This window comes from Pelecanus crispus, chromosome 4 (genome assembly GCF_030463565.1).
Source record: "Pelecanus crispus isolate bPelCri1 chromosome 4, bPelCri1.pri, whole genome shotgun sequence".
In the NCBI taxonomy this organism is placed as follows: domain Eukaryota; kingdom Metazoa; phylum Chordata; class Aves; order Pelecaniformes; family Pelecanidae; genus Pelecanus; species Pelecanus crispus.
Window position 1 is genome coordinate 87,317,182 of NC_134646.1, and position 9,313 is coordinate 87,326,494.

Here is a 9,313-nt window from a genome sequence, read left to right on the forward strand (position 1 = left end):
AGGCGGTGGTGACCGGGGCTGTCGGGGTCGCTGGCTCCGCAGGCGCCCAGTGCTGGGGTCAGCTCAGCGGCGGCGGCTGCGTGTCCCACGGCGCCGGCGGCTCCTGTACCGGCGTCTGCGTGCCCCGGGCCGGCGTCGGCTCCCTCCATACCGGCGACGACGGCGGCTGTGGTACCGGTGCACGGTGCGGCGGCGGCGCCGGCTCCTGCTGCGGCTCCTGCTGCGCCGGGACCGGGCCATGGTGGTGTGGCCTGGTGTGTTTGGGGCCGCCCTGTCGTGCCGGGGGGCCGAGGCTCTGTGCCCCCGTCTCCCTTTTATAGGGGTGCCTGGGCGAGGCCCTTTGTGATGCGGGCACGTGTCAGCGCCGATGTCATCAGTGACATCACAATGTCACCACGGTGCCGCCCGGCAGCGCGCGGCGTCCATGGCTCCCCATGGTGGTGGTCACGGGAGCAGGGGAAGGAGCAGGCTGCTTGTCGCGAGTGGTGAGGGCTTGTCTGGCAGGTGGCACCTGCCTGGCTGCTCAGGGCCACCCTTGGGTGCCTCCATGGCCCCAAATCCCTGGGGATAGCACAGGAGCAGCCACTGCTCCCTCAGGGAGGGCACCAGTGCCCAGGAGGCATGGAGATGGGCTGAGACGTGGAGGTGGGCTGGGACATGGAGATGGGCTGGGCCGTGGACAGAGGCGCGGGACGTGGGGGTGGGCTGGGACATGGAGATGGGCTGGGATGTGAAGATGGGCTGGGACATCAGAGGCTGGTGCCATTGGTGGAACTTTGGGTTTTTCGATCACGGGGAGGTTTACATGGCACTCGGCCTGCTGGCAGCTGATGGAGATCGGCTGTCTCCAAAGGGGAAAAGGATCCTCGCCCATGAGTTGGCGGGACTCATTGAGAGGGCTTTAAACTAGGTTTGAAGGGGGAAGGGGATATAAACGGGCCCGCTAGTGAGGAGCCCAGGGGCAGCATGGCAACACTGGGGGCAAAATTGATAGCCCGGCTCAAGTGCATCTACACCAATGCACGTAGCACAGGCAACAAACAGGAGGAGCTGGAAGCCCTTGTGCAGCAGGATGGCTATGACATAGTTGCCACCACAGAAACGTGGTGGGACGACTCTCATGACTGGAGTGCTGCACTGGATGGCTATCAGCTCTTCAGAAGGGATAGGCAGGGAAGGAGAGGCAGTGGGGTGGCTCCGTATGTTAGGGAGTGTTTTGACTGCATAGAGCTCGACAGTGGTGATGACAAGGTCGAGTGCTTATGGGTAAGGATGAGGGGGAAGGCCAGCAAGGCGGATGTCCTGTTGGGAGTGTGCTGTAGACCACCCAGCCAGGATGTAGAGATAGATGAAGCGTTCTACAAGCGGCTGGCAGAAGTCTCGCAATTGCTAGCCCTTGTTCTCGTGGGGGACTTCAACTTGCCGGACATCTGCTGGAAATACAACACAGCAGAGAGGCAACAGTCTCGGAAGTTCCTAGAGTGTGTGGAGGATAACTTTGTGACGCAGCTGGTAAGCGAGCCTACCAGGGGAGGTGCCTCGCTTGACCTGCTGTTTACTAACAGAGAAGGGCTTGTGGGAAATGTCGAGGTCTGAGGCCGTCTCGGGCTTAGCGACCACGATATGATAAAGTTCTGAATTCTGGGCGATGCCAAGCGGAGGGGCAGCAAAACTGTTACGATGGACTTGCGGAGGGCAGACTTTGGCCTGTTGAGGACGCTGGTTGGGAAAGTCCCTTGGGAGGCAGTCCTGAAGGGCAAAGGGGTCCAGGAAGGCTGGGCCTTCTTCAAGAAGGAAGTCTTAAGGGCGCAGGAGCGGGCTGTCCCCGTGTGCCGTAAGACCAACCGGCGGGGAAAACGACCGGCCTGGCTGAATAGGGAGCTTTTGCGGGGACTCAGGATAAAAAGGAGAGTCTACCGCCTTTGGAAGAAGGGGCGGGCAACTCAGGAGGAGTACAGGGATCTTGTTAGGTCCTGCACGGAGGAAATTAGAAAGGCAAAAGCCCAGCAAGAAGTTAATCTGGCCAATGCTGTAAAAGATAATAAAAAATGCTTTTACGAGTACATCAGCAATAAAAGGAGAGCCAAGGAGGATCTCCATCCTTTGCTGGATGTAGGGGGGAACATTGTCACCAAGGACGAGGAAAAGGCTGAGGTACTTAACGCCTTCTGTGCCTCTGTGTTTAACAGCCAGACCGGTCATCCCCAGGGTACTCAGGCCCCTGAGCTAGAGGATAGTGACGGGGACCAGAATGGAGCCCTCATAGTCCAGGAGGAAGCAGTTAATGACCTGCTGTGCCACCTGGATGCTCACAAGTCTATGGGGCCAGATGGGATCCACCTGAGAGTACTGAGGGAGCTGGCAGAGGAGCTCACCAAGCCACTTTCCATCATCAGTCCTGGTTAACAGGGGAGGTCCCTGATGACTGGAGGCTTGCCAATGTGACGCCCATCTACAAGAAGGGCCGGAAGGAGGACCCGGGGAACTACAGGCCTGTCAGCCTGACCTCGGTGCCAGGAAAGGTTATGGAGAGGTTCATCTTGAGTGAACTCAACAGGCAAGTGAAGGTCAACCAGGGGATCAGGCCCAGCCAGCATGGGTTCATGAAAGGCAGGTCCTGCTTGACCAACCTGATCTCCTTTTATGACCTGGTGACATCCCTGGTAGATGATGGAAAGGCTGTGGATGTCGTTTACCTGGACTTTAGCAAAGCCTTTGACACCGTCTCCCATAATATTGTCCTTGGGAAGCTGGCAGCTCATGGCTTGGACGGGCGTCCTCCAAAGTCCCACCAAAGTCCCGGCAAACCTGCACCGTGCTCTCAACGCCCAAAGCTCGCTGCTGCCCTTACTGCGGCAGCCATTCCTGCCTCGCAGGCACACCGCCCTGCCTCAGGGCCCCTCGCATGTCTCTCTCCACACAGTTTCTTTCTCCTCTCAGCACCCTCCCGCACACAGAACCCCACAGCCCTGGGCAATTGCACAGCCCTCACCCCCAGAGGCCCTGCTCCTTGCGCCTGACACCGAGCCTCCACACGCCTCCCGGGGAGGACAGGGAACCTGCTCCCCTTCTTTCTTTCCCAGGGCCTGCGAGCCTTGGCCACCTGAGCCAGCGCTCAGAGCCACAACAGGGAATAGTGCGCCAGCTTTAGCCCACTTGCCCTTGACTAGGGACATCTCCTCCTTTTTGGCCTGCTCTCTGCATCACCAGCACACCTCTCCAGGGATGGAGATGCCCCAGCCTGACGGCTCCTCTGCTGCCTCTCACCCCCGGCTCCATGTCATACAATCATAGAATCATAAAATCATAGAATCGTTTAGGTTGGAAAAGACCTTTAAGATCATCCAGTCCAACCATTAACCTACACTACCAAGTCTACTCTAAACCACTTAAGGGTAGACTAGACTAAACCATGTCCCCAAGTGCCACCTCTGCCCGTTTTTTGAGCACTTCCAGGGATGGTGACTCCACCACGTCTCTGGGCAGCCTGTTCCAATGTTTGACCACCCTTTCCCTGAAGAAATTTTTCCTAATATCCAACCTAAACCTCCCCTGGCGCAGCTTAGAGCCCATTTCCTCTCATCCTATCGCTTGTTCCTTGGGAGAAGAGACCAACACCCACCTCCCTCCAACCTCCTTTCAGGTAGTTGTAGAGAGCGATAAGGTCTCCCCTCGGTCTCCTCTTCTCTAGGCTAAACAATCCCAGTTGCCATGCTTTGGGCAAATAGAAATTGCATGTTTCCATCAACCCATGTGTGTGTGAGCAATTATTTTGGAAATTGGGCAAAGGGAAAGAGATGGCTACTGTGCGCTCTTCCCTGTGGCCGGGTGTGGGGAGCCATTGCGTGTCCTGGGCATTGGTGGAATGTTGTCAATGCCGCGAGGGCAATGGCAGTGTTTTGGCTGGCCAAGGCGTCCCTAGGAGCATGCGAGGGCCCCCCTTGGGTGCCTGCAGCAGAGAGAGGCGGGGAGGGAGCACCCTAGCACAGCAAAGCCTCCTTTGTCAGCATGTGGGCAAGAGTTGCAGCCGGGATGGTGTGAGGATCCTCCTGTGCGCGCTTCTGTGCTCAGGCTGGGTGGAGGGTGAATGCGCGGGGTTGCGTGCAGGCAGGGAGCGGCGTGGGGCCTATGGCACGTGCCTGCGGGATGGCGGCTGGCAGCGTGGCAGCCCAGGAGCGAGGCGGTCGGAGCGGAAGGGAAGGCCCCCGGTTTGCGCTCGCCTCTCTGCTGGGAGCCTCCGTGGAGCGGGCGCGAGCGCCGGTGCCGAGGCAGTGGTGGCGCGGGCAGGCGCAGAGTGGCCGGCGCCGGCGCGTGCGGGCCTGACCGCCAGCGCTGGCCCGCTACCAGCCTGGGCAGGCCTAAGGCTGCCGGTTGCGGGCCCGGTCAAGTTCCTTGCCGTGCCCCCGTGTGCAGAAAGCCCGCAGGGGTGAATGTCTCGCCAGGGGCAGCTAGCCCGCCACGGGCAAATGTTCTGCGCGGGGCAAATGCCCCCTGGCCAGGTGCGGCCGCCCTGTCCAGGGGCAGATAGATAGCCCCCGGGGCAGACAGGCCTTGGGGCAGAGATCCCCCCCAGGGGCAGATCTCCCCTGCGCAGGTGTAAATGCCGCGCCCAGGGGCAGATGCCCAGCCTGAGCTGTGTGTGGGGCAGCTGAGGGGGGAAATGCCCCCTCCCTGGCCTGGGGGGTGGGCAAACGCTGCCCGCGGGGCCGGAGCCGGGGGCAGAGCCGCGAGAGGCCGCGGGGCCAATGGTCACGGCAGGGCTCAGGACCCAGCTGGGGACACATTGCGAAGACGTGGCGACTCTTGCCCAAAGCAACACAAAGCAACGGCAGACTACTTAGAAAGCAGCCAAGGTGACCAACTACTTGAAGAGCCGCTGAAAAAACACCGCTGCGTGCGCTACGTTTTCCTGGCGCGCTACCAGTGCCTCTTGGTTTGTGAAAGATGGGGACAAAAGCAACATGCCGGTTTTAGCGTCTGTCTTTCTTTCTTTCTGGAATAAAAAAGGGCCTTTCCTATCTTCCTGTTGCATGTCCTTTCCCTCCTTTGTAAAAGGGCAGGGGTGCTGGTGCCCCATCTCGTCTCCAGAGCCTTGCTGGCAGGCTGCCTTGCTCCCATGGGTCAGGGCGCTGCCATTCCCCCCAGCTCGGGAGCGGCAGAGCCTCGGGGAGCGTTGTGGCGGTCCTCTTCCTGTCTGCGGGAAGTGCAATACGTTTAAGCAAGGGCTCCTGCCTAGGGAAAGGGCAGCTTTACGGTTCCACGGGAGGGAGATGACATTGGTGTGGAGCACAGCCTCGTGTCATGTCATGTCCCTGCGGGGCTGCCAGGACCAAGGGCAGCTGCAAGGGCCTTTGCAGCGCGCCATGAGGGGCTGAGGACATGGAGATGGGCCGGGGCCGTGGAGATGGGCTAGGACTTGGAGATAGGCAGGGGACATGGAGATGGGTGGGGGCCATGGAGATGGGTTGGGGACATGGAGATGGGCTGGGGCCGTGGAGATGGGTTGGGGATGTAGAGATGGGCTGGGCCGTGGAGATGGGCTGGGACATGGAGATGCATTGGGGATGTAGAGATGGGTTGGGGCCATGGAGATGGGCTGGGACATGGAGATGCATTGGGGATGTAGAGATAGGTTGGGTCCGTAGAGATGGGTTGGGATATGGTGATGGTCTGGGATGTGGAGAAAGGGGTGAGAGCCAGCCCAGGAGCAGGCAGGCTTGGGCATCTCCATCCCCGGAGATGTGTGCTGGTCCTGGAACTGCGCAGGCATGGGACACACAGCCCCAGCACACATGGACGCCCACCCATGGACACAGTGCTCCAGCACACGCCAACACCCTCCCATGGGACACAACCCCCGGGGACACAGAGCCGGCGCAGGCGGACACGAGGGAGACGCACACCCATCATATAGTCATTCCAGCTTTATTGGAGCCATGGCCGCGGTGGTGCGGTGGTGTGGAGGCGGTGGTGACCGGGGCTGTCGGGGACGCTGGCTCCGCAGGCGCCCAGTGCTGGGGTCAGCTCAGCGGCGGCGGCTGCGTGTCCCACGGCGCCGGCGGCTCCTGTACCGGCGGCTGCTTGCCCCGGGCCGGCGTGGGCTCCCTCCATGCCGGCGACGACGGCGGCTCTGGTGCCAGTGCACAGTGCGGCTGTGGCGCCGGCTCCTGCTGCGGCTCCTGCTGCACTGGGACCGGGCCATGGTGGTGTGGCCTGGTGTGTTTGGGGCCGCCCTGTCGTGCCGGGGGCCGAGGCTCTGTGCCCCCGTCTCCCTTTTATAGGGGTGCCTGGGCGAGGCCCTTTGTGATGCGGGCACGTGTCAGCGCCGATGTCATCAGTGACATCACAATGTCACCACGGTGCCGCCCGGCAGCGCGCGGCATCCATGGCTCCCCATGGTGGTGGTCACGGGAGCAGGGGAAGGAGCAGGCTGCTTGTCGCGAGTGGTGAGGGCTTGTCTGGCAGGTGGCACCTGCCTGGCTGCTCAGGGCCACCCTTGGGTGCCTCCATGGCCCCAAATCCCTGGGGATAGCACAGGAGCCGCCACTGCTCCCTCAGGGAGGGCACCAGTGTCCAGGACGCATGGAGATGGGCTGGGATGTGGAGGTGGGCCGGGACGTGGAGATGGGCTGGGATGTGAAGATGGGCTGGGATGTGGAGGTGGGCCGGGACGTGGAGATGGGCTGGGATGTGGAGATGGGCTGGGACGTGGACAGAGGCAGGGGACGTGGAGGTGGGCTGGGACATTGAGCTGGGGGTGAGAGGCAGCAGAGGAGCCGTCAGGCTGGAGCATCTCCATCCCTGGAGACGTGTGCTGGTGGTGCAGAGAGCACGCCAAAAAGGAAGAGATAGAATCCTAGAATCGTTTTGAGGAGCCCAAAACTGGACACAGGATTCCAGGTGCGGCCTCACCAGAGCCGAGTACAGGAGGACAATCTCCTCCCTGCTCCTGCTGGCCACAGCGTTCCTGACACAAGCCAGGATGCTGTTGGCCTTCTTGGCCACCTGGGCACACTGCTGGCTCATGTTCAGCCGCTGTCGACCAACACCCCCAGCTCCTTTTCGGCCAGGCAGCTTTCCAGCCACTCTTCCCCCAGCCTGCAGCGCTGCATGGGGTTGTTGTGAGCCAAGTGCAGGCCCCGGCACTTGGCCTTGTTAAAGCTCACACAGTTGGCCTCGGCCCATCGGTCCAGCCTGTCCAGGTCCCTCTGCAGGGCCATCCTACCCTCCAGCAGATCGACACTCCCACCCAGTTTGTTGTCGTCTGCAAACTTCCTGAGGGTACACTCGATCCCCTCATCCAGATCATCGATAAAGATATTAACCAAGGCTGGCCCCAAAACAGAGCCCGGGGGAACACCACTCGTGACCGGCTGCCAACTGGACTTAACTCCATTCACCGCTACTCTCTGGGCTCGGCCACCCGAACAGTTTTTTACCCAGTGAAGACTACGCCCATCCAAGCCATGAGCTGCCAGCTTCCCAAGGACAATATTATGGGAGACGGTGTCAAAGGCTTTGCTAAAGTCCAGGTAAACGACATCCACAGCCTTTCCATCATCTACCAGGGATGTCACCAGGTCATAAAAGGAGATCAGGTTGGTCAAGCAGGACCTGCCTTTCATGAACCCATGCTGGCTGGGCCTGATCTCCTGGTTGACCTGCGCTTGCCTGTTGAGTTCACTCAAGATGAACCTCTCCATAATCTTTCCTGGCACCAAGGTCAGGCTGACAGGCCTGTAGTTCCCCAGGTCCTCCTTCCGGCCCTTCTTGTAGATGGGCGTCACATTGGCAAGCCTCCAGTCATCAGGGACCTCCCCTGTTAACCAGGACTGCTGATAGATGATGGAAAGTGGCTTGGTGAGCTCCTCTGCCAGCTCCCTCAGTACTCTCAGGTGGATCCCATCTGGCCCCATAGACTTGTGAGCATCCAGGTGGCACAGCAGGTCATTAACTGCTTCCTCCTGGACTATGAGGGCTCCATTCTGGTCCCCGTCCCTATCCTCTAGCTCAGGGGCCTGAGTACCCTGGGGATGACCAGTCTGGCTGTTAAACACAGAGGCAAAGAAGGCGTTAAGTACCTCAGCCTTTTCCTCGTCCTTGGTGACAATGTTCCCCCCCACATCCAGCAAAGGATGGAGATCCTCCTTGGCTCTCCTTTTATTGCTGATGTACTCGTAAAAGCATTTTTTATTATCTTTTACAGCATTGGCCAGATTAACTTCTTGCTGGGCTTTTGCCTTTCTAATTTCCTCCGTGCATGACCTAACAGAGATGACCCTAGTCAAGGGCAAGTGGACTAAAACTGGCACACTAGTCCCTTTGTGGCTCTGAGCGCTGGCTCAGGTGGCCAAGGCTCGCAGGCCCTGGGAAAGAAAGAAGGGGAGCAGGTTCCCTGTCCTCCTGAGGACATGGAAATGGGTTGGGGCCATGGAGATAGGCTGGTCGTGGAGATGGGCTGGGCCATGGAGATGGGTTGGGATACAGAGCTTATGTTTAAAAAGGAGAAAGCAAAGGAAGGCCAAAAGTACCAAGAGTGGAGGAGCGGTTGCCCTGCCTTAGGCAAATAGAAATTGCGTGTTTCCATCAACTTGTTGTGTGTGTGAGCAATTCTTTTGGAAATTGGGCAAAGGGAAAGAGATGGCTACTGTGCGCTCTTCCCTGTGGCCGGGTGTGGGGAGCCATTGCGTGTCCTGGGCATTGGTGGAATGTTGTCAATGCCGCGAGGGCAATGGCAGTGTTTTGGCTGGCCAAGGCGTCCCTAGGAGCATGCGAGGGCCCCCCTTGGGTGCCTGCAGCAGAGAGAGGCGGGGAGGGAGCACCCTAGCACAGCAAAGCCTCATTTGGCAGCACTTAGAATCATTTAAGTTGGAAAAGACCTTTAAGATCATCCAGTCCAACCATTAACCTAACACTACCAAGTCCACCACTAAACCAGTTAAGCTAAAGTAATAATTAATCTCATGTGTCCTGGCTTGGTGGCTGGATTTTTTTTTTTAATGAAAGTAAAACTAGGAGTCACTAAGTTTGGAAAGGATCTCTAACATCATCAGTCCAACCGTCAACCCAACACCACCAAGCCTATTAAACCATGTCCCAAAGTGCCTCGTCTACCTGTCTTTTGAACACCTGGGACTCCCCCACCTCTCTGGGCAGCCTGTTCCAATGCTTGACCACCCTTTCCGTAAAAGAATTTTTTCTAATATGCAATCTGAACCTCCCCTGATGCAACTTGATGCCATTTCCTCTCTTCCTATCGCTTGTTCCTTGGGAGAAGAGCCCGACCCCCCTCCTGCCCCCTCCTGCCAGGAGC